Source organism: Mytilus californianus, unplaced genomic scaffold (genome assembly GCF_021869535.1).
Source record: "Mytilus californianus isolate M0D057914Y unplaced genomic scaffold, xbMytCali1.0.p SCAF_10, whole genome shotgun sequence".
NCBI lineage: Eukaryota > Metazoa > Mollusca > Bivalvia > Mytilida > Mytilidae > Mytilus > Mytilus californianus.
Genome location: NW_026262582.1, coordinates 1,599,801 through 1,623,746, shown reverse-complemented (window position 1 = coordinate 1,623,746; position 23,946 = coordinate 1,599,801). Strand labels below are relative to the sequence as shown.

At 31.4% G+C, this 23,946-nt stretch overlaps 1 long non-coding RNA gene across 1 annotated transcript; it reads left to right on the top strand.

The window, feature by feature from the left end:
- Nucleotides 1-9,732: 9,732 nt before the first annotated feature.
- On the top strand, nt 9,733-11,558 carry LOC127717454 (uncharacterized). Its single transcript, XR_007989186.1, has 2 exons — nt 9,733-9,899; nt 11,073-11,558. It is a non-coding gene; the product is annotated as an uncharacterized LOC127717454 (long non-coding RNA).
- Nucleotides 11,559-23,946: the final 12,388 nt, after the last annotated feature.

Below are 23,946 nucleotides of genomic sequence, written 5' to 3'. Positions count from 1 at the left end.
ACTGCTATATTTTGGGGCCAAAAAGGGGTCTTACTGGACCTACTCCTTTGATCAACTGTTCAATTCATCAAATATTGTGATATTAGAAAAACTATGTAAATTTATCAAAGTTATAAATTTGAAAGTCAGTCCTCCAAGTTAATTTCATGTGTATTGTTCGCACATGCATGTAATAATTGTACCTTATAGTTATATTTATGTATGTTCTCTATAACTATGTAATTGTAGTTTTATGAGAAATAAAGTATTCGTATGTATTCGTATTCGTCAAACTTTATTTATTTATTTAAATATTCAAATTAAATTAACTTCACAATGCATGTGTCAATAAATACGAAAGGAAATTATACATTTATAAACAGATGTAATGGTTATACAATATACATTCATGTTCACGAAATAAACGAATTTGGTAATTGTCATTATTTGTCGTTACACCCCAGTTCTATTGTTATACTTCATAGTTTCTATTTCTGAAACATGTGTAAATTGAATAGATCTATTGTTACGAATAACAATGGATTTTGACCACAGGGTGTGACGAGCGGGGTTTCTGGAAACCCCTGCTTCTACATCCCGCAAACAAAGTCCATTGTTATTCGTAACAATAGAAATTGATTATTTTTTAAATAGCATGAACATAAGAAATTACTAATAGTGTTCACTACAAATTGTTTCATGATATTAAAAAAACACATTTTAGGAAATTCCAATAAGCATCTATATGGAATACAAAAATAATCCTTTAAATACTCTTTTGCTTGAAGGTAATTTTTTTTATCCCAGTCATATGTCTCTATTCTAACGTATTGATCTTTTAAAACAACGGGGATTCTAACTCCCGGACCCCCCCCCCCCCCCCCCAGGGTTACCCAGTGGCTGATCCGGGGTTGGGGGTTCCGCGGGTTGGACCCGACTTTTATTTAAATGATCAATGCATTTGAATGGTTGGACTTCCCTTTTTCTCTTAGAGTCAAGTTGAGAACCCCCGGGATCAGCCCCCGATTGCCCCAAAAAAGGGAGTTCCTCTATATTAAATATTGTATGTTGAGCGTGTCTGGTAGTCGGGTTTTTAATGCAGACACACCTATCCCTTAGTATGTTCGAATATGAATGTTTGTTTGTTCTCGAGAAGGGGGGCTTTTGTTTTTGATAAACTCGTAAGATATAAAATACAGTTATGATTACCTTTATTAAACTGATACAGGTAAGTACTTTGAATTATAATATTGCCTTTATCTTTAGTCTCTTCTACCAAATCCAACGCTTGCCACAAAATGTCGTCCGTCTTATACCCGTTCATATTGACAACTGTATACCAGGAGCATGATGTATTTTTTGTTTGTAATAAGAATACACGAAACAGTCAACCTTGACCTGTTGATCCATATTACTACATGGATTTAACGGGAATATGCAAAACAACTTTGACATTTGTAAAATAAACTCACTTGTCAAAGTTTGAACGAAGATAACCAAAGAAAGGTTACTAGTGGGGTTTCATGTAATAAAAAAAATAATCTTATAAATCATGGTTTGGTATTGTCAATAAATATGATATCAATTTTTTTTTCATTTAATAATCAATGTTAACAAATATAGGGTTTAGAATGGGGTGTAAGTTAGTTATACACCTCGGGATACGGCGTGTCTGGATAAGAAACCCCTCCGGCCTCCGGCCGACGGGGTTTCTTATCCAGACACACCTATTCCTCGGGTGTATAACTATTACGGAATACACGTACTTGTCATACTTATCCCCATATTTAACTGCTTTCCCCAAGGGCTTATTTCATACGGCAAGGAGAGATTACTAGAATAGTTTGATTGGTTTTAAGCTTTTATTTCGTACCAAACTGTATTTGTTACAAAATCAGATATATTGTACTCCTTCTTCATTTATCTGTACAAAAAAAAAAAACACAAACGAGAACTAGAGAACGAAGTCGACCAATACACAAATAACACTCATTTTTAAATAAGCTTTTTTATTATACATGCTTGTTCAGGTGTTTATTTTATCTTGAATTTAATCAAAATACAAAAAAAAAAAGTTTTTATGTCCTAATGTTACGTATTTTCTCACGTATTTGACAAATATATTTGGACATTTTACTTGAAAATCGTCGTTTTTAGCGTCGTAAGTATGCAGCAACGGATGCAGACATAATAATGCCTTTTGTGTGAATGAACAATATTCTTTAATTGTTATAAATTTCAATGATTTCTACTGGCGATCTAACGAAATATTAACAAAACCTTTTGCCTGGTATTTTTATAGACATCGAATAGAATTCCGGTCATTACGGAATATGATCTTCAAAGATACAATTTACCAAAAAGAAGTAACAAATACATTATTTTTACATATATATATATCAAAGTGATTTTCGATCATCAATGAAGGTTTTCTATGTGAAACTTGCTATATTTTCCAGGAATGCAGTAGAGTTTATTTGATTTTAAAACACGTACAAATCGATCTATACGATTTAAAATTGCAAAACGCAAGCTGAAATCGTACCAAGTGATTATTATTTTTGCACACGACATCTAGGCTGTCGTCCCTCTTCTAATAGTAGACGGTTCTCTTGGATAGGGACATTGTGCATTCAACCGTGGATATTATAAAATATCTGTAATAAACAAAATTTTAATGTTTTGATCGTGTAATGTCTTAATTTTTAAGGTTACGCGGGTTCGGTATTAAGCGAACACAATTGGTATGAACACTCTTCCGTATACGTGTAGAATATATTAAAGAAACTTTCAATTACAAAGTTTTTTTTCGAGGATTTTTAAAGTTACAAATAAAAATCCTTTTTATGTTTTTGAAATAGGCTTTTAATTTCCATTCTCAATTTTATTTTAATGTAGAAAATATGTCATTTATATATAAAGTGCATGTAATTCTTTATGCTAGTAATCCACAAATGAAATTGCATAAATCACAAAGGTCTCTAAACGAAGATTGCCAAATCAAATGTATACTATATATACTTAGAAAATGTTAACAAGTCTAGAAAATGTTTATACTGTACATTAAATAAAGTTGAAGATGAGATACACTTTGTGACTGAATGTCCACTATATGTTGATAACAGAAATGAGTTTTTTACTGAAATATCTCTAACTTGTAATAATTTTCAATCTTTAGACAATATTTCAAAATCTTCATGGCTATTTACACAAGAAAATTTAAATATGTATAAATGTTTGGGAAAGTATTTATCTAAAAATCTTGAGAGAAGGAGAAGTTCAAAGATAATAAATGCAAATTAGCCACAAATACACATATTTTGAATGGTATATGCTTTTGAATGGTATATTTCAAAGATATGAATTGTATTATCTGGTTCTGTCCTGGCCTTTTATAGCATTTTTAATAGTATTAAACGGTGTTGTTTTCTTATATGTCTCTAATTTATGTCTAATCTTATGTACTTGTATGTAATGTGATGGAAGCTCTTTATAGAGCCCTTTAATTGGAAATGAAATATTCTTATTCTTATTCTTATTCTTATACGCAATTCAATTTTTCATCATTTAATTTACAAGTCACTGCACTTGGAATGTTTAGGTTTTATGTGGTGTGCAATGTAAGGGTGGAATACCATAGTGTCAAAAGAGAGAATATTTTTCGATTAAAACACACCCGGGAACAGCAAGAAAGTTTACCAAAGAAATTGTGGGAACTTTACTGATTTTATCATATATATTTCTGATAGTTTTCCCGACCTATTCACATATTTTCAAACTTGAAAGGTGACCTATTTCAGCGGCACGCGCCTTGAACATGTACACGTGACAGTTGTAAGTAACAGGTCATCTCAAAGATACCATAATTAGAATAAAAGGTTAAAGTACTTACAAAATATGTCATCTTGTAGAATGTGAATTGAAAAATATATTATTTTCAAATTCGCAGTCCAAGTCAACGGAAAATCTCTGTCACAAACAATTTTCATGCTATAAATCCATTCCAACAATATCATTTTAAACACACACTAGCTGGCCTTTTCATTAATTTAGATAATACAAATTTAGCTAAATTTTGTGTATTCATATCAACAGACAAATCCAACACTTATCCTAGACGTTATTAATACTCACTTCAAATTTTGATAAACAATTTATTGATACGGATGACAACACTTATGTAATAAAATAAATATTTAAATTTTAATTGGATGCCCATGCAGTGGTGTTGCAATGCCATAAAACTGGTAATAGAAAGCTATCTGTTAGTGGCGGATCCAGAGGGGGACGTAGAGGGCGTTTGGGATAAAAATTGCTTTTTTGTCTTTCTTCTTGTCGTTCGTATTGTAAATTTCATTGAATGTCCGTATATCTTGTTTACAACACGAAATCAGTGAGGTTATTCTAACTAACCATGCAACAAACGATAATTTTTCCATGTCCATTTTTTACTGACAAATCCCACATCAAATATATTGGTACAAAGCTTTGGATCCATCCAATCATTTTATGATAGACATTTAATGGGGAGAATACGGCATCAAAAATGTCTAACCCTTACACTTTAACTGTAAGAATATACATGCCCCACATCAGGAGCCGTTGAATTAGTGCATTTTACACTTATTTTATGTTTTTTAGCCCAAAAAAGGTCAAATTTTTTTTCGCCTCGCTACGCTCGGCAAAAGATTCCATACTTCGCCCCCATTTTCCTAAATCCTGGATCCGCCGCTGATCTTGATACATAGGAAAATGAATCTTAAAAAAGTTAATTCTATAAATTCAATTGTGAAAAAAAATTCACAATACCGTGCATTAACCCGGGGGAAAGTTACCACGTAGAAACCCTTATATGGAATGTATGATATCCCGTAGGTATATAGTGAAACTGATAAAAAAAAAAATCATTTTGATGTTAACAGTTTACTTGTCGCATGTCTTTTCTGTGACATCATCAACCGTCCATCAACATATATTACTTGATATTCAGTGAAATGATAACATGCAGAGTGTAAACAATTATTGTAAAAGCAGAGCAGCCTTAAATTCTTATAGTTTGGTCAAAGCCGATTCATAGTTTTACCGATGCAAGGATATTTTATATATTGAGTTGAAATGGCCTAGCGGTAGTCTGATCACTTCGAATGCAACACGCTTAATCAAATTTCGTATTAAATGCAAATTTTGCTTTATCTTTGCGGAGCATTCATAAAGTATTTAAAACTAAAATAAGAACTATAATAGCTTTCTGAATAGTTCAGATTCAAAACATTGAGAATAAGCTCCTAGCTGCCGACATGTACATCTGGACAAGCATGAATTTTTTGTATTTTTTTTGAAAGAAAAGTTGCATATGTAAGTTATCTATTTATAATCTTCAACTCTATCAGGAGTTTCAAGAAAATGGGGGAGGGGGTGGGGGAGGGGCGATTGAAGTCTAACTGTAAATATAAAAAAGATCGAGATGTGGTATGATTGCCAATGAGAAAACTCTCCAAAAGAGACAACATGACACAGAAATGAAGAACTATGGGTCACCGTACGGCCTTCAACAATGAGCAAAACCAATACCGTAATTCTCTTCTATATTCATTATAATTTCATAAAATTATAACAATAAAACCTGTTTAAGACAGACTTGATCATCACCGCGGCTCAAGTGATATCGGTGACGAATATCATTATATCACGACTTGTAAAGTATGTTTGTATTCGTTGCAAGCTGTTTATTGCAGTGGTAAATTTTGGTAGATTTTAAAAACGAACTTCGAGAGATATTTATCATTTTTAAAACAATGAGGGCACGTGTCACTGATTACACAATTACTCAGCCGTGAATTATCCAATTAACAAAATTGTTTGGATTATCCTTATTGCTTATGAAAATCATGTTATTAAAACAGTGTTTTAAATAAAATTAGATTATACACCTTATACGATATTTTGAAGTTGTTTAGGAATTGTTTCATGTTGTTAAATTTACTTTATGCGTTGTGCTTTTTTACGATTATGAAGAAAAAATAAAAAATCTCACTTTCACTGCATTTTAATAAAGTTTCTCTTATGATCTTTGCCTGTTATATGTTTCTTGCATGTAGAGATATTTCTAGTATCACACTGCACGCATGGAGTGTGATACGAAAATGTTTTACGCAAAACTTAATTTCGATTATTAGAAAAATACCCAAATATGATGAATGACAGAAACTGAGAGGAAAACGGAGATAGATTCAATTTCGGAATTTATCTAAATTCCGTCAAGGTTTGTAATACTGGACCCGTATGCATCAAGCTACTAAAGTTAAGATTTGTTCCAAACGGACGGATGCATGCAATCATTTTGGCTAGTAGTCCATACATGAAATCGCATTAAACATAAAGGTCTCAAAAAGAAGATTTTTAAATCAAATCTAGTCCTCAATTCATCTTTTCATTCTTTGCAAGTGATTCGGACACTTTAAAACAGCGTAATGGTACAAATGTAACATGTCATCTGACAAATGCTAATTCCTTACAAAATACGGCATCTTAGAGAACAGGAATTAACAAATACACTATTTTTAAATTTGCAAATCCAATTCACACGGAAGATCACTGTCACAATCCCTGACCACTGATTCATCACCAGATTTAACACAGATCACATTCATACGATTTTCAAAATAGAAATATATTCCAACAATATCATACAACTTAGGCACGCATATGCTTATGAAGCCTTTTCGTTATTTTAGAAATACGTATACAAAATTGTGTGCAATATTAATATTGTATATTTAATACTACTGTTCTGGCATAGATACATCATTCACTTATCCGAGACGTTTTTGAATCTCACTTCCAATTTGCAATTTGGATTAACTCTGTATTGATACGGATGACAACACAAGACTAAAGTAAAGACCATAAATTTCCGTGGGAATTTCCAGTGGAAGCCCAGTGGTATTATTAAAAACAGAAAACTTTTCGTTTGTTACAAAACAATCTTGATACATTGGTAAGATAATACTGATTGATTGATTGTTGGTGTTTAACGCTTATTTCAGCACTATTGTGCCATATCGTGACGGTCAAAAAAAGGAGTTCCCCCTCCCCCCTTTATTTGTAACCTTACCTATTTTTTGATCATTTGTTTTCGTCCAAAAATGTATGAAATATTTGCTACTGGACATTACGCAAACATCAATCATGAATCACCTAACACATATCTAAGGGAAGCCTTCTATGCATGCATTTACGTGTTTTAAGATTGAATAATCAAATAATTACAAAATATATTGTGTTGCCAAAAAAAAAAAAAAAACTTTATAACATTTATACATTTAAACCATTCGTCGATTTTTCAAAATGTTTGGAAATATATATAAGTAGCAGTAAACATAAAAGAAGAACTTAGAAGAAAAGAAATATATATATATATATATATATATATAAGCGTGCATTGTGGATGCAACATTGCAAATAATACTTTTTAAAAATTTATATTATAAAACTTAGTGCTTTTTTTTGTATTTTTATATAGAAAATACTAAAAGACAAAAGAAAACCCTCTTAGATAAACAAAACGTCTTAAATGGCCATTTCATTTTATATTATTTCAGAATTTGAACATCTGTGTCCCTGGATCTGAACAAGAATTTGTTCAATCTAAATTGTATCATGTCATGGCATTGTGAATTATTACTTATTAAATATGATAATTATACTGCTACATAATGTCATTTCCGTACTTGATATAAAAAATCAAATAACTATTTAATTAGTTGGCACGCGCCGATGTTGTCGACACGGTAAGTATGTTTATCAACGAATACGCGTTATCTCTGTGGTCAAGCGTAACGTAAATTGGGAAGATAAAACCCAACCCGACGGTCCCTAGATAATTGCATATAACTAAATTGGAACTATTTAAAACAATGACAAATTCAATATAAAGAAATCTCTTCGGACGAATTTTCAAGAATCGAAATTTAAAGTGTAAAATAATTAATCGTTTTTTTTCTATTACATGGAGTCTTTTTTTAAATAATAAACATTTAAGTGGTTGTCATTCTCTTTCGCTCTCTCTCTATGCTGTTTTTGCAGACAAAAATAATTCGCTGAATTAATCTTAATAGTCAGACATTAAACTCTCTCTCAGAACTTTTTGCATTAAAATTTAATTGGATGAAATTCAATAAGTATGTTATTATTCTCATCACTTTTAAGGATAACCTTAATAATGTTTGATTTTTGACAGAATTTTATATATTGTAGAATTCGTTCTTTTTGTAGACACTTATACTGTATGAAGATGATTCGTTCCAACTTTTATGTAGAAATCACCGACGTTTTTCTTATTTAAACTACATAAATATACATAAAAAAAATGTATCGTATGCCCATAATTGCCCTAAAGCTTAATGTCATCGGCAGATTATGAGGATCTGGAGAGGGGTTCATTATTTCTGTATTCTATTATTTACATGAAGATATACTTTTTATTTCATATTCAAATTGATTTGGTTAGAAATAGCTTGAATGCAAACTTTCGAAAAAAAAAATCATCGTGAGATCAAAACTGTATCGTATACCCATAATTGCCCTAAAGCTTAATGTCAGACTATGAGTGTCTGGAGAGGGATTCATTATTTCTGTTTTCTATCATTTTTATGCCATTTTTCTCTATTCTGTATACTTTTGCCCATTATTCTTTATTTTTTATATTTTAGTACCTCTTCATTCTCCATTTTTTATTTGTTTGTTCATTTTCTCTATTCTTTATATTTTTGTCAACTATTCTCTATTCTGTAAACCCCCATCCACACCCTCGTGTATAAGGGAAGACGATAAACATTTTAGTATACATACCACCCGTTGTCACTTCTCACCTGACACAGAATTTATATATGTATTACGTAATACTAACGAATGTTATATTATCGATTTAGAAAATTCAGTAGAATATAATCTGTATCAATGCACTGGCATGTTAAAGGTATTTTGATCTGACAAGAATACATTTGTTTATTTTATTTTTAGTTTATTTAGTTATATTTGTTCATGTTTTAGGTTAGAACAATGCACAAAACCATCGTATTTTCAAAAAATCTCTAGAACGTGCTGATTTTGGAACCTATATCAAAAGATTGGTATTACCTAGCTTTTGGGGTTTTAAAAAATATCCATTTAGTAATCAATTTGTGGCTTTTTTATATTTATATCAAAATTGAAATTCAAGGCCATATTTGCCAAAGAGAACAAGGTTAACATTTACCCAAAGTGCGACATGCGAAAAGATGTTTCGTTTTCCCTAAAAAAAATTAAATATTGAAGTAACGAATCTTTAAAGGTTACGTCACGTTAATATATTTTGAATGAAAAGGTGCAACTGGATGCACCCCTAAACAAAAAATGAAAAACTAAAATGGCGGGTATGCGTCAATCAGACAGCAATCCAACACAAACACAAGTAAGTTATCTGACATCTAGAATTAAGAGGCTTAAGCATAACCTGTGCTGGTATCAACTTTCAGAGTTCTGAGTAAAATTCTATATACGCATGTAGGACTTTGAACGGTTCAAAGGTTCAACCGTGAAATACACGCATTCCCTAAACACATACGGGTCCACAGACTCTTCTTATTATAATATAACGGTAAACGAGGATCTCAATGAGAGGAACAAGTTAAAGAAAAATGTTAACGCAGAATTATTTCCACATCCAGAAAATCAAAGAGGACGATCTCTCATTTAGTACGCAACTGTAACCAGAGACATATATACACAGAGATTGGCAACTGTAACAGTGGTCAGCGAAATCCAATTAAAAACACGCATCACACGAGACTTTAACGAGATCGCCATTTTGCATCTGATCATGACAAGTTCACCACCGCTTCGATTTTTATTTTACATCAAGCTTTTCAAAACAGCATAATGTAAGTATATATTTCAATTTCGTAAATTATTTACCTTGTTTTATTCAGTTTGTAGTAATTGTTAGTTTAAATATTGTGACGATTAACGTTGTATTGTGGTCAATAGTAAGGGGAATGCTTGGCCGACATGGACGTTATGAAAATTTTTTACACGGACGTATTTTTTATTAAAACCTTTTCATTCGAAAAGGAATAAAACCATTTATGAGATGAATCACTTTTCCCAAGACATACTGGTTTTGTGTAAATATGTTGAATTTTTCATTAAATCACCCACTTTGATGCAATTTACAATTAAAATTCAGTGTTCTCGCTGTCGGCCACGTTCAATTTTTAAAATATAAAGACAGGCCCCTGTCCATGTCTACAGTCAATAAACTTTTCCATCTTTAGAGAATAATTATTCCCAGCACATGAATTACTTTCTTATGACATACTGGATTTGTGTATAACAGTTGTTTTTTTTCCATATTTTCACCAGCTTTGATGCAATTTACAATTAAAAATGACCATTCAAGCTGTCGGCCATTTTCATTCTCTTCAATATAAAGACAGGCCCCAGTCCATGTCTACAGTCAATAAACTTTTCCATCTTTAGAGAATAATTATTCCCAGCACATGAATTACTTTCTTATGACATACTGGATTTGTGTATAACAGTTGTTTTTTTTCCATATTTTCACCAGCTTTGATGCAATTTACAATTAAAAATGACCATTCAAGCTGTCGGCCATTTTCATTCTCTTCAATATAAAGACAGGCCCCAGTCCATGTCTACAGTCAATAAACTTTTCCATCTTTAGAGAATAATTATTCCCAGCACATGAATTACTTTCTTATGACATACTTGATTTGTGTATAACAGTTGTTTTTTCCATATTTTCACCAGCTTTGATGCAATTTACAATTAAAAATTACCATTCAAGCTGTCGGCCATTTTCATTCTCTTCAATATAAAGACAGGCACCTGTCCATGGCTACAGTTTATAAAATTGTCCATCTTTAAAGAACAAATGTACCCATCACAATTGATCACAGGAATTACTTTCCCAAGACATACCGTTTTGTGTATATAAATTGTTTTTTTCATTATTTCCACCACTTTGATGACATTTACAAGTTTATATACATGTATATTTACATTCAGTATCTGACAGCATTTTTTTTTAACAGGATCCTGCATGTTATAAAAGAACAAAGATGTTGATCAAATTTACCTAACAGTGCAGCATACAAGAGATGTATTATCATACATGTGCTGAATGTAGGACTCCCTAGCCTTTCTGATTGAAAAAAAGATTCCCTGGCAGACAGGAACAACTATTAGTGATGACTTTTTTCAAATGTTACTGCACAGTCATGTAGTGGACCGGTTACATGTACTACTATCAATGTGATACTAAAAAATGGTTTTGTATGAGAGAAAATGACATGTGCTTATCCTGACTGTGAAGACACCACATTATTGTAGTTCAAATATCATAGTTCATATGCCAAACTTGATGTACATGTGTATGCGATTTTTGTGCAAGTGATGGTGACATCATTGAACTAAGAATAAATACAAGACTCCGCATTCAATCTTTTGAATTTGAAACAGAAGTGGCAGTTGTGCAGAGACTATACGGATAAAAATGCAAATAAATATCTTGTGTTCAACTTCATTTGTCTTCTTTACGTTTACAAAGTATACATGTACATAATTTTTACATACATGTATAACAATATGATGATGTAGTATGATTGCCAATGAGACAATGATTTACATGTATGACTATCATTGGAAGGCCACTCTATAATATCTTTGTATATCATGAGAATGGAAATGCTACCTTTGTAGCATAAAGGTAGCAAAATGTAAAAAAAGGGAAAATGTTCATTTATTCAACAACACTCCTGTGAATATACAACTTGACAGTACTAAAGGCAAAATATTTCGTTTCACAAATTCCTTCCTCTCCTCGGAAAATAACATATTTAATTGTTTACATGAAATGACAAAATGTGTAGAATAAGAAGCAAGAAATTTCACTCTACTTGCACACTACTAGTCGCTCATATTAGTCATCATCTATGTTTGTTTCAGTCCTTTAGCAATGGTGCTTGTTTATATTTATCTGTTGTGTTGTGTTGTTTCAGTTTTACATGTCCTCATTCTGTGATCACTGTTTCACCTCGCCTATTTTGAAAAATGTTAATGCAAATATTTTCTGCAATAAATTGAAAAGGCACAGCTGCTATGACTATTCAGAAATGTGAGGTATATGTCAATGAGACAACAACCCAACAACAAAAAATATTCTTTGCACATCTATGAATGTTTAAGAATTCTTGTGGAGGTCAAAAGCACATAACGTGTACTTATATATTGGTGACCTGGTACATGTATGTACCTATTGATGCATTCCGTCCTAAACATAAATTGTGTGAAGAGACCAAGCAGTTTATATGCTTATAAAAAAACTGATATTAAAATGAATTCCTGTATAACAAATTCCGGTAATGAGACACTATTTTATTTAACCCAGATGAGATATTATTAGTGGTAAAGGTTTAAACAGAAGCAGGAGATGTCAAGGGGCAATACAAAAAGTACAAGGTCATGTAACACAGATAAAAAAATGACAAATGAAAAGAAAATAACAGCCCACATAGCACTGCACCGAAACATAAACCCACAAAAGATCAGATAAAACTTGTCTTCAATTTTAAATCTTTCTAATTTCAAACTCGAGTTTCACTACCCGATAGGAAAGAGTAAAGATAGGGATGTTGCAGTACTTCTGTGGTCTATGAAACAGAACATTAAAATTCTACAGTTCAGCAGAGCATTTTACTGTACTTATGATACACGTTGTTTTTAATCAGGGTCTGTGATATTAAGTCTATAAAAAACTACAAATAATGACAGATTCATATTCAATATTTCATGACAGCAAAAATAGTGATTTCGACAACACTGTACATAATGTACGTTCATTTAGGAAATTCATGCAAAGGATCCACAAATAATGTAATTGTAGGTCAATCAAAAATTAATCAATTAAATCCGTTTTCCACGAGACAAAATTCTACTGGCTACATATTTTTTTTATATAAAAAAGTTGCTTTCTGATTTCTTTTTTTGACATGTTAAATGTAAAATATTTTTGTTCCTGATTGAATACTATAGTAGAATGTAGGACAGTAAGTCACAGGACAAAAAATCACGGACAAAAAGTCACGGACGAAAAGTCACAATTCAGTTTTGAGATTATTTTTCTCTGAACAAGAAAACACTAATTTAAAAATAATTTTTTGATTTTTTATTGAACTTTAATATATGAAGCAACTTTGTAATTAAAATTTATTCAATAAATATCAATGATGATCAAATAATTGTTATGATAACAAAATGTCAAAGTGGTTTGGCACTTAAATGGCTTCATGGTGCCAAGAAATATATTATTTGCATGATTAAAATTTAATAATTTTTCATTTATCAAGGCTTACGAACAATTTCCTGAACCTAAAAATGAATAAATGTAAAAAAAGATATTATTTGTAGATCTTTCTCTTATATATTCAAACAATTGTCAATGAATTATTTGTGACTTTTTGTCCTATCCATTTTGTGACTTTATGTCCTGTGACTATGTACTGTGACTTTCTGTCAGTTTAGCCCAGTGTTTCTGTTAAAATAAAGTTCTGGTCATGGTTAAAATAATGTCAGAATTTGTTTAGTTGTAAAAACAATTACCAAGTAATAATCCACTTAGAACTTCACCTCCGGCAAAATTCAGGTGATCGTAGAGGGCAATAAATTGCGTAATCGCACACCTGTGAATCCAGTCACAACTCTAAGGAAATAATGACCGGAAAATCGGACACACATAATTTCACTGTGTAATTTAGAAGCAAACTTTAGCAAAGAAATGTTTCTTGTAATATCATGATCATTACCAGATTTTACTTTTTAAATTAAAAGAAATGCCGAAAAAAAGAAAAAAATATTTTCTCAATCAAATACATTAAAAAAAATACAACTATTTCAAGTAGTTTTTTAGAAAAAGAATTTATTTGATCTAAAATAAGTTTTCCTATTACTTTTCTTGATTAGCTATCGAGGTTATTCATCACTGACTTGTCTACATGTTGTAGAATAATTATCGACGAGTATCTCATTCCGGGCCGCGTTTTTTAACGGGATTTCACGGAGTTGCCAATCTCTGTGTATATATGTCTCTGCTGTAACTAATAGATACATAGACAATAACACTAGTGAATGCAAATGTATGTACTGAATTTGAAACAAATATACTGCACATCTGTAGATTTTAATCTAGCTTTCACGCGTCATATCTGAGACTGCTATATGTGTTATAGTAGTCTCAGGTCATACAGACCATCGCACACCATCGGACGGCCCACTGCACTTCGGCGCAGACCATCTAACTTAAGCGTGACAATCAGACTTCAGGGTCCCCATTGCACCTCCGACTGATACATATATATATACACTTCTTTTTACTTGATTTCAATAATTGCAAACACTTTTCATACCGATTTCCTGATAATGGTTTTTATTGTACTAAAGTATTAATTGTTATTACCGCGGATATTGCCAGAGGAAAATATGAGTTTATTTAAGGGTATAAAAATCTTCATAGCTGATATATTTTGATGCTTATGTTACAAACAAAAATATATAACAAACATTTCGTAAATTGTCAGTATATAAATTTAGAAAAAAATATTAAGAAATGAAGGTTTTAGCTCCCTCAGACTAAGTTGGCCTTTGATGAATTTAGCTCTTATGTAAAAATAAGGAGATGTGGTATAATTGCCAATGAGACAACTATTCAAGTAAGTTCAATCAAGAGGATGTATAAGCAGTTACATGTATATAAAGGCAATCGTGATTAAAGTGTTGTTTTGTGAGGGAATCAAGACGTAGGGATGTGAATGAGTGGTTTATGTGTGCAATAATTTCGGCCTCTTAATTATAGTGTAAATCTGCAGTTGTTTCATGTAGTTGATATACAAATTATCACAAACCTAAATGGATAAGATGAATGAATTAATAGTTGGTTGTTTAACGTCCATTGGCAACTGTTAGATGGATTATTAGGGGAGAACATTAATCATGATATAATTATGAACATTGGCAATCATACCACATCTTCTTTTTTATAAGAATATACATGCATGTGTAGATTTTCGTCTTAACTGTAAACGACAGTGTCCCCGGGCGTCAAAACCGAATTTAGACTTGTGTAAATTTCTGAAACATACATTTCATTATTTAACCAATGTAAAGTGTTCCAAATTCACTCCAGATTTCTGAATTTATTCTCATTATGAAATCAAGAAGAAAGAATCATCAAATGCTCAGGCAAAACAAATAATACCGTTTTGAGCTATAAAGCCACAGCGATCCTAAGGTTAGGATACACACGAGACCTAACGTACTACATTTTATTTTATATGCCACAAAACGTATCTAGCTTAGTTTAAATTAAAATAAAGAACAGAGAATAAAAAAGTTGCTAAAGAGAAAATACATATCCGTGTTAATTTTGCCTCAGTTTGTTTATTCAAGTTTGACATCCAACTTCTTAATCCGCAATCCACATTCACCCGACAACCTTGTATATTGTATATGCTTGATGAAATACCCTCATGTACATGCATTTGACCACCAGGAACTAGGACAAATCTGATATCTTTCATGCTATTTATCAAAACCTAAATGATTGAAAATATCTAAGTAGAATATGAATTTGCCAAATAAGCGTTCAGTATTTTAATCTAGCATAGTTCAACATTGGAGAAATGACTCAAGTTGAACGTTATTAATAAGATGTCCAAAATATATATATACATGCATATTGCGATTGGTGCTGCAGTGTATCAAAGGTGTGAGTTCAAATCCCGTTGAGAGACAAACATTTGTCAGCTTAAAGATCTAATTCTTACACTAATGGGTTTAATTTTCAGACTCAATTATAGACGTAAGTAAAGTTTTAACGCAAAATCGAGAACAAGAGATTTGATATTTGCTGTTTCAAATATATTGCAATTGAATTAAGATAAAGTTACATAATAGTAAACCCATTTCTATAACATCATGATACACATATGTAAGTAGATGAAAAAATGAGTATCTCGCAATTAAAAAAAAAGTTTTCCAATCAGTTATGGTTATACAAGACTGTAAAGTCATCTTACAAAATGCACTAAAGACTGAATGAATTTCATCCGATTTAGAATTAACACACGTTGAGTGCACATTACACGATTAAGAATGAATGAACGTTGAGCGCACTAAACACAATTGAGAATGAATGAACGTTGAACGCACTTAATACGATTAAGAATGAATGAACGTTGAGCGCACGTTGAATGGAAAACACACAGAATGATGAACAATGAGCGCACGCACGTTGAATGCACGATGAATGAACGATGCACGCACGCAGAACGGACGATGCACGATGAATGCACGGAAAATAGGTCAGTTTGAATTTTAAAAGGTCTGTATATATACATATTTTATTCCACGAGTTTTCCGATGCAAGAATATTTTATTAAATTTCATATTGGTTTTTTTTCCGTTTAGCCTGAATGGAGAATTTAGAAATAAAGTAGGAAAATAGATTATAGCCTAGCGTGCTGTCGAAATATACCTTGTGCGCTAAATTGTAGAAAAGGGAATTTGGTCCTATAAAAATTACAAATACGAAAATGAAGAATTTTTTATAGTGGCGGGAATTTGTGTTCGATCTCTGTAAAAATACAAGGCACTTATTTTTGCTAATATATTTTTAGTTTACATGTAAAAATCGTTGCAATTTATACTAGTAAAAGAATATATTGTTCATACAACCTTGACCATAACAGGTCTCATTAAATCATTCTCGTGGATGCATAGTAAGCCGATAAAACGTTTTTTTGGTGGTTTTTTTGTACTGATAAATGAAACAACTCCAAAATTGATAATTTCGTATCAAATAAAATGTTGTCCCGAATAAATACTGAAACTCAATTTAATGAATAAAAAAAAACGAGTATTTGATTTATGTACATGTCGTACGAAATAAATCACTTGATGTCTGTCGTCTGTTTGTATTGTAAACATACTGAATTCGTTTTTTTCCAGAAATATATCTCTTAAATGAGTTCAAGTATATATATATATAAATAAATCCATAGGGTATCTTGTGGCAGTTGAAATTATTCAGTGAAATCATTTAGAGTCCGTCGTCGACTGTCATACATTTCAAATTGTTTGCTGTTGGTCGTCTGTTGTTAATGGCAGTCGGCCCTCTGTCTCCAAATTTTAGCCCCCACTTAGGTCAATGACCAATATTTTTTGGAAAGGGGGTGGGGAGGGTATTTTTTTCGAGACAAACATTTTCTTTACTTAAAAAAAAACTAAACAATTTTCTATGTTTTATCATCAAATTAGCAGATGTATACTCAAGTTAGATTGCAACTATAGATGTTGAATTAAAAAAATCATTTAATCTGTATGGTTCGGTGACCCTACTTCTGTTTAACACATGACGCCATCAATCTACACGACCGTTTGGAAAATATGCGGACGATATTAACCATGGCTAATTCTCTTGTGGGTTAAAGAAAAGGAAATTTATGCCTTGAAGTAGTAAAATATTGTTACCTTTCAAATTATTATTTTTATTTTTATATTCAGATCTTTAAATGTTTTTGTTTATGTATTCACAATTTTATAGAAACTCGTGACAATTTAGAACTTGATATATTGTGTAAACACCTGTTTCTTGTTGAAGACTATACATGTATATGTTGCCCTCTTGATGTTCTTATGTTGTTTGTGTCGTTCGATTGCTGTCATATTGACGTGTAACCCACATCTCAAACAGTTTGAGTTCCGTTTGATTAATTTTTAACTCAACTTTTCAATCAGTTTATGACAAACTGAAAGGGTTATCGAGTTAATTAATTGCTTTCTTTCCCTCAAGCCATGAATATACTCAGTGGAAGATATATATATATATAGGTATAAGCGTTGTCTATTTTTATATGACAAGACCACAGTAGCAACAATATCCTTTTAATATAGAATTCTTTATAAAAAAACTATGCCGACAATGTTCAAGCATCATCGCATACAGGTTTGTTTTATAAGACAGCTGATTGGATAAAAGTTATACATTCCCAAGCCTACATTAATCTGATGTCCAATCAAATGCCTCCAGAAACCTGTCAATAAAACAATTACTGCAAAAATTGATAAGTTAGAGATTTGATTGTGTATTCGATATTTGAAAAAAGTAAGAAAGCTTCTATTCGTTCAACATTAAATTGCGAAGAACGTGTCGTGTAACAACCCTCCCCCTTTCATGTTTACACCTTCTTATTTTAACACTTTCTTTTTCAACGGAGAAAATATAAAATATAACCGTACTGCAAGTTTCTGAATTTTGCAAGAATTCTATGTAGCAACGTGTGATTCACGGAATTGTCATATTTTCAAGGTTTAACAGACCTCTGAAAGAAGTTAGATCATACAATTTTCATCAACCATGTGCAAAAAAAAAAAAAAAAAACCCACCGAATTATATTTGCAAATTGGAAAAGATTAAGAATTGTTTTATATCCGTACTAAAAATCTTCCGTAATTATTTGAAATAAAACAAAAAAAAAAATATGTTTCTCTCTGCCTGAATGCAATCGAAAACAAATTTTCATTTTATTCTTTATCTATAATTTGCAAAAGAGGAAAAATTATCAAATTATTAAAAGAAAGACTAACGATAATATTACCATTCAGGTAAACGAGTTTTCCATAAAGTAACTAATCCTTAATTCACAACCGTCAATGTACTTGAAAAACTCTGGATTCATTTTTGATATTTACCTGATAGATAGATAAAAACAAAAACATATCTGTAAGGAATTTCGATGGCAAAAATGAAATAATAAATGTGTTTTTTTTGTAGACGAGTAGCAAATTGAAGTAGGAAATTTTGTTGAAAGAAAATTAAAATATATTTACATCTTTCTGAGTAAAGTGTCAAAAATGCAACAGTATAATTGTATTAATAGTAACTGATGACTATTTTATAGATTAAGGGATTATAATTCGAACACGACACTCGCACAATGTACATAATTTAAAACTGTTTTTTTTTTTTATAGATTGCATTCAGAAGTGCACATGCTAGGCTAAGATAGTTGAATGTTCAGCGAACAATATTACATGATATGCAAATGATATCAATCGAAAGCAACAGAGGAAGATTTAAGTTTTGAAATCAGAGCATTCCTTAAATTAAACATTTGAAACAGATTTTTTTAAGCACCAGCATGCATATTTTGATTATATAAATAAAAAATTGAGAATGACTGATGTACTTATTATTCTATTTAACAATTAGCATTGGTAGTCTCGGCAGTTTTCTCTCCCTGAGTGCGGGAGGTCCTTTTTAACGGACAGCGGAAAGAAAGTCACAGGACAGAAAGTTACAATTTTGATAGGACAAAAAGTCACATATAATTTGTTGACAATTGATTGATTATATAAGAGACAAATCTTGAAATAATTACTTTTTATTACATATTTTCTTTTTACAGTTTGGGAAATTGTTCATTAGCCTTGATAAATGAAGATTTATTAAATTTTAATCATTAGAAGGATATGTTTTTTGAAGCACCATGAAGCCGTTTAGGCACCAAGCCACTTTGACATTTTGTTTTTGAAATGAGAAGTAACACGGGTGCTATATAAAACAAATCTGCTACTAAACAGAAATATAAACCGTAAACTAGATGTATAATTATGTACATTTTCTTTTTAATAATTGTTTCATAACTTATTCTATGTTATATTTTTCTATAATATAGTTTATTCTTTTTTTTTAGTTCTTGTTAAAAAAGACTTGATGCTTAAAAAGGTCAGAGAAGTATCAAAATCGGGTTTTATAGGTACCTATACTAAATATAAACTGTTACCTAGATTTTTGAAATATGCTTGCATTCTTGTTGCATTTATTTTGAAATAATGTTGTATAATTTGTAAATGTAATAATTTTATCCGGTGTATCCTTATATATGATAAAACATGGCAACATATTTCACATAATTTCCATGGATAAAACAGTCACAGCGTTGCACGGGTATTTATAATTATTAAGATAGTGTTTGACAGTCCGTTTCGGTTGAATGCTCAGATAATCCGTATATTAAAATGTAAATAACTTTCACCAAACATCTGTCATCTGTCAAAAATTAGAAAAATATAAAGTAAATAAGATACTCAGAATATATTTTCCTTAACTAATTTTATATGGGTAAGAACAATTATTTTAAATCACAGACGAAAATGTGTTTAAGAACATTTTTGATATTTATTACTAATCATTATATCTTTACAGACGGAACGAATAAATACTAAATTACTTAATGCAAGAAAGCACAACTGCAAAGTTTATATGACTTGCTTACTTTTCCGGTTACACCAATTATTCTTTTCTTATATAATCAATTAAATGTTTACGTGAAATAACATCGGAAAAAAATGAATTGCAACTTTGCAAACGTTATTTAATTAATAGACATACAACATAACATTAAAAGACCACAAAAGAATACCCTCCATTCTTTTCCGATTTTATTCACGAAAGGGAAACAACCCCTAATAAACACAGAGAAAGTGTCGCCCGTTTTGCATCCGAATATTTAAAATCTTAACACGACTGAACACGATCTTACAAAGTCTAAACAGCATTTTTACCTTTAGTCTGATTTGATCTGAACATGGTCTGATCAAGTCTTAATCGGATGCAAGAACAATCTGTCTTGTTTATCTTGACATGACTGAACGGACTTAACACGGTATATCGTGACAGCGTCTGAAAGTCTGAAAAAGTCTTGACGTTTTTCTCTAGCAGTAAATCCAGTCGATTAAGACTTGATCAGACCATAGATATCTATGATCAGACCAAAATGACCGTTTCAGACTCAAATATTGCTACTAGTGATAGTAAATCAGTAATATTTTTATGTCAGGACAGATTGTATAATAAGTAAGTAAATAAGTAAGTAAGTGAATTGTATTTAGAGTCGGCATATATATACATAATAACAGACAAAACATGAGCTCTGGTGAGCTCTTTAACCGACTATCACATAAAAGTCATGCAGCATCATGCAAATACTAATAAATAAAAATGAAAAAACATGCAAAAATAATAAAAGCAAATCAATTTTTATTTCTGAGCCTCCAGAGTCAAAGCTCATGCGGCAAGCACCTCTATGTGCATTGAATAGGGGAACCAGCAAATCATTTAAATATCATAAATTATTAACAAACTAAAAAGCATAAAAGCAATCAATAAATAAATAGATTATTAAGCACTTGCATTTAATAGCAGGTACACATAATACATGCATAAAAATCAGAGCAAAAGGCCATAATAAAAATAAAAAGAAAGAAAGAAATTTCAGCTTTGAGACGGCACTCTAATAAAGATGACAGCAATATTTGAACACAATGACTACAAAAGTAATCGTGATAATTGAAGTTAACTCACGAAATATGTGCACGTGGTGTTAACTTGCGTTTACTTTATGTAATGCTTGGTCTGCACCCAACTGTATATACATTTTTTCCTTTTTATTGTTTCTTTACTTTGGTCGATGTTGGAATATCTTATAAATGTCTGTGCCTGTTATACGCAATCGTGTGTGTGTGTTTGTGAATACTTGATTGCAAACCACATTATCCCGTATGAGATGACAGTGTTTCAGAAGGTGTAGCCGCAATTTGCTTATGCCAGGATTATGTTTCGTAGCCATCACAAGAGGAATGTCCTGGTTACGTTTGCATTCTTTAGTTGAAAACACATTTTTTCCCGTCTTTGGTTTAACATGTTTAATATATTCGAATATTTGTGACACTTCTTCGTGGTTGCTTCAGAGCAAAGAAAAGCAAGTGAAATAATATCACATGTTAATGATAATTGTTATATAACATTAGTGAATTAAGCAAACGCTGTGTTTGCATTGATATGACATGTCACGGGAGATAATCACAATATCATTCCAAGTCAGTTTTTCGTTTGTTATAGTTCATATCTTTATAATGTGCATATAATATTTTGTTTCAACAATTGTTTTACCTATTGAGATATATTAGAATATTAGTAACACTTCTATGCAATGTGTGGTCACTTTACAGCAACGAAAAGCAAGAGAGATAACATCAATTATCAGACTGGAATTTGTAATGATCCTTTGTAACATAACATTTATTAAGTGAATTACGTAAACGAAAGATTTGCATTGAGCTGCATTCAACCATTTTAGTCACGGAAGATAATAGCATGTGCACGATCGCTAATTTAGTTCCAGGCTTGGTTTACATCATATCTACAACTTACCTTGTTTTGAAAATAAATTTCAATTCCATTTCCAATAAGCTAATGAACAATTTCTGTATGTCCTTTACTTGCAGCACTATGTAGTGCAGTCGAACCATCATTGATCGAAGAAACAGTTATGATATAGCAGTGTAAGAAATTTAAAACAAAATATCAAACATTAGCGGAAGGGAAAAATATAGGTTTCACGCAAAGTCATACATTGCAAGAGAAGTTTTATGATAGTGTATATTGGGATTGTTTTTTTTTCGAGTTATAACTATAGTGTCCATTTGAAATATTCTTCCTTTTTTTCTAAGAGATATTTCGAAAAGATGTTCAATATTCATACAACTGAGACTAAACAGCAACGTGTTTCAATTCCAACTAAAAAGTTGCCTTGTATTCGTTATTGTAAGACATAAGAATTATAACGTGGTTAATGAAGGAGAGATTACAAAGCACATATCTCTTAGGATGCATGCCATATGTAAAGTGTTGTTTTCATTGTTTATAGCACTGAGTCCATACCTCTGCTGGTGGACTACCATACCCTAGGGGTATCATCAGTACGTCGATACTGACATGATTAATAGAAAACATTTGCTGTATATATTCTTATTACAAAGTTAAATCACAAAAATACTGAACTCCGAGGAAAACTCAAAACGGAAAGACCCTAATCAAATGGCAAAATCAAAAGCACAAACACATCAAACGAATGGACAACAACTGTCATATTCCTGACTTGGTACAGGCATTTTCTTATGTTGAAAATGGTGGATTGAACCTGGTTTTATAGATTATAGGATAGCTCATTTATGATTAAGTCTTCCTCATATAATGACTTGCATTTAGAAATAAACAATAAGGATCTGTTGAAAACAAAACCTTACGACAAAAGGTCTGAGCTCTGCTTCGCAAATGTAAACGTTCCATATATAAGTAGCAACAGTCCAGTAGCGCGGTATATATCCCAGTTATATTCATCTACCATGATGTCCTTGGTAGAGGATTGCTGCTCACAAGTAAGCTATTGCATCGAAGTGGAATAAGTGAAGTCATCAATTCGAAAGTTGTACGGACGCCATCATGGTTTTGTTAACCGTCATGCAATTAATTATAGTCTCTGATGCATGATTTTTTTTATTATTAATTGTTTTGGCTTTTAACTAGCAGTCAGTAACTGCGAGTACTCTCAAATCGTACTTTCTTGTTAATTTGACCTGTTGATACTATTTGTAATCTTTTTTTTATTGTTATTTAATGTTAACATGGAACTTGTCTATATACCAGCTTTGATTATTTGAAATTACTACAAATTTTCACTCCTTCGTACTATGAACATCAACATTATTTCATTTCTCCTTAAATACTGTTCTTGCACTTGTACAGGAAGTTTTATCTAGACCTTATTGTATAGTTTTATTGTTGATATTCACCCCATAGGTACCAAGTGTTAGATTAGTTTTATTGATATTAAAGAAATTTCTTGGTATTCCTAAACGGAAGATTTTATACACACAGAAGAAGAAGTATACTTAACAACATAATTACTTTCATTTACCTGTGTATAATATGACGCAGGTTTTTTTTTTCAAAAGTGATGATTTTTCTAAAAATTGTTTAACATTTTACAGTGGTATCTTACTTTAACTTTG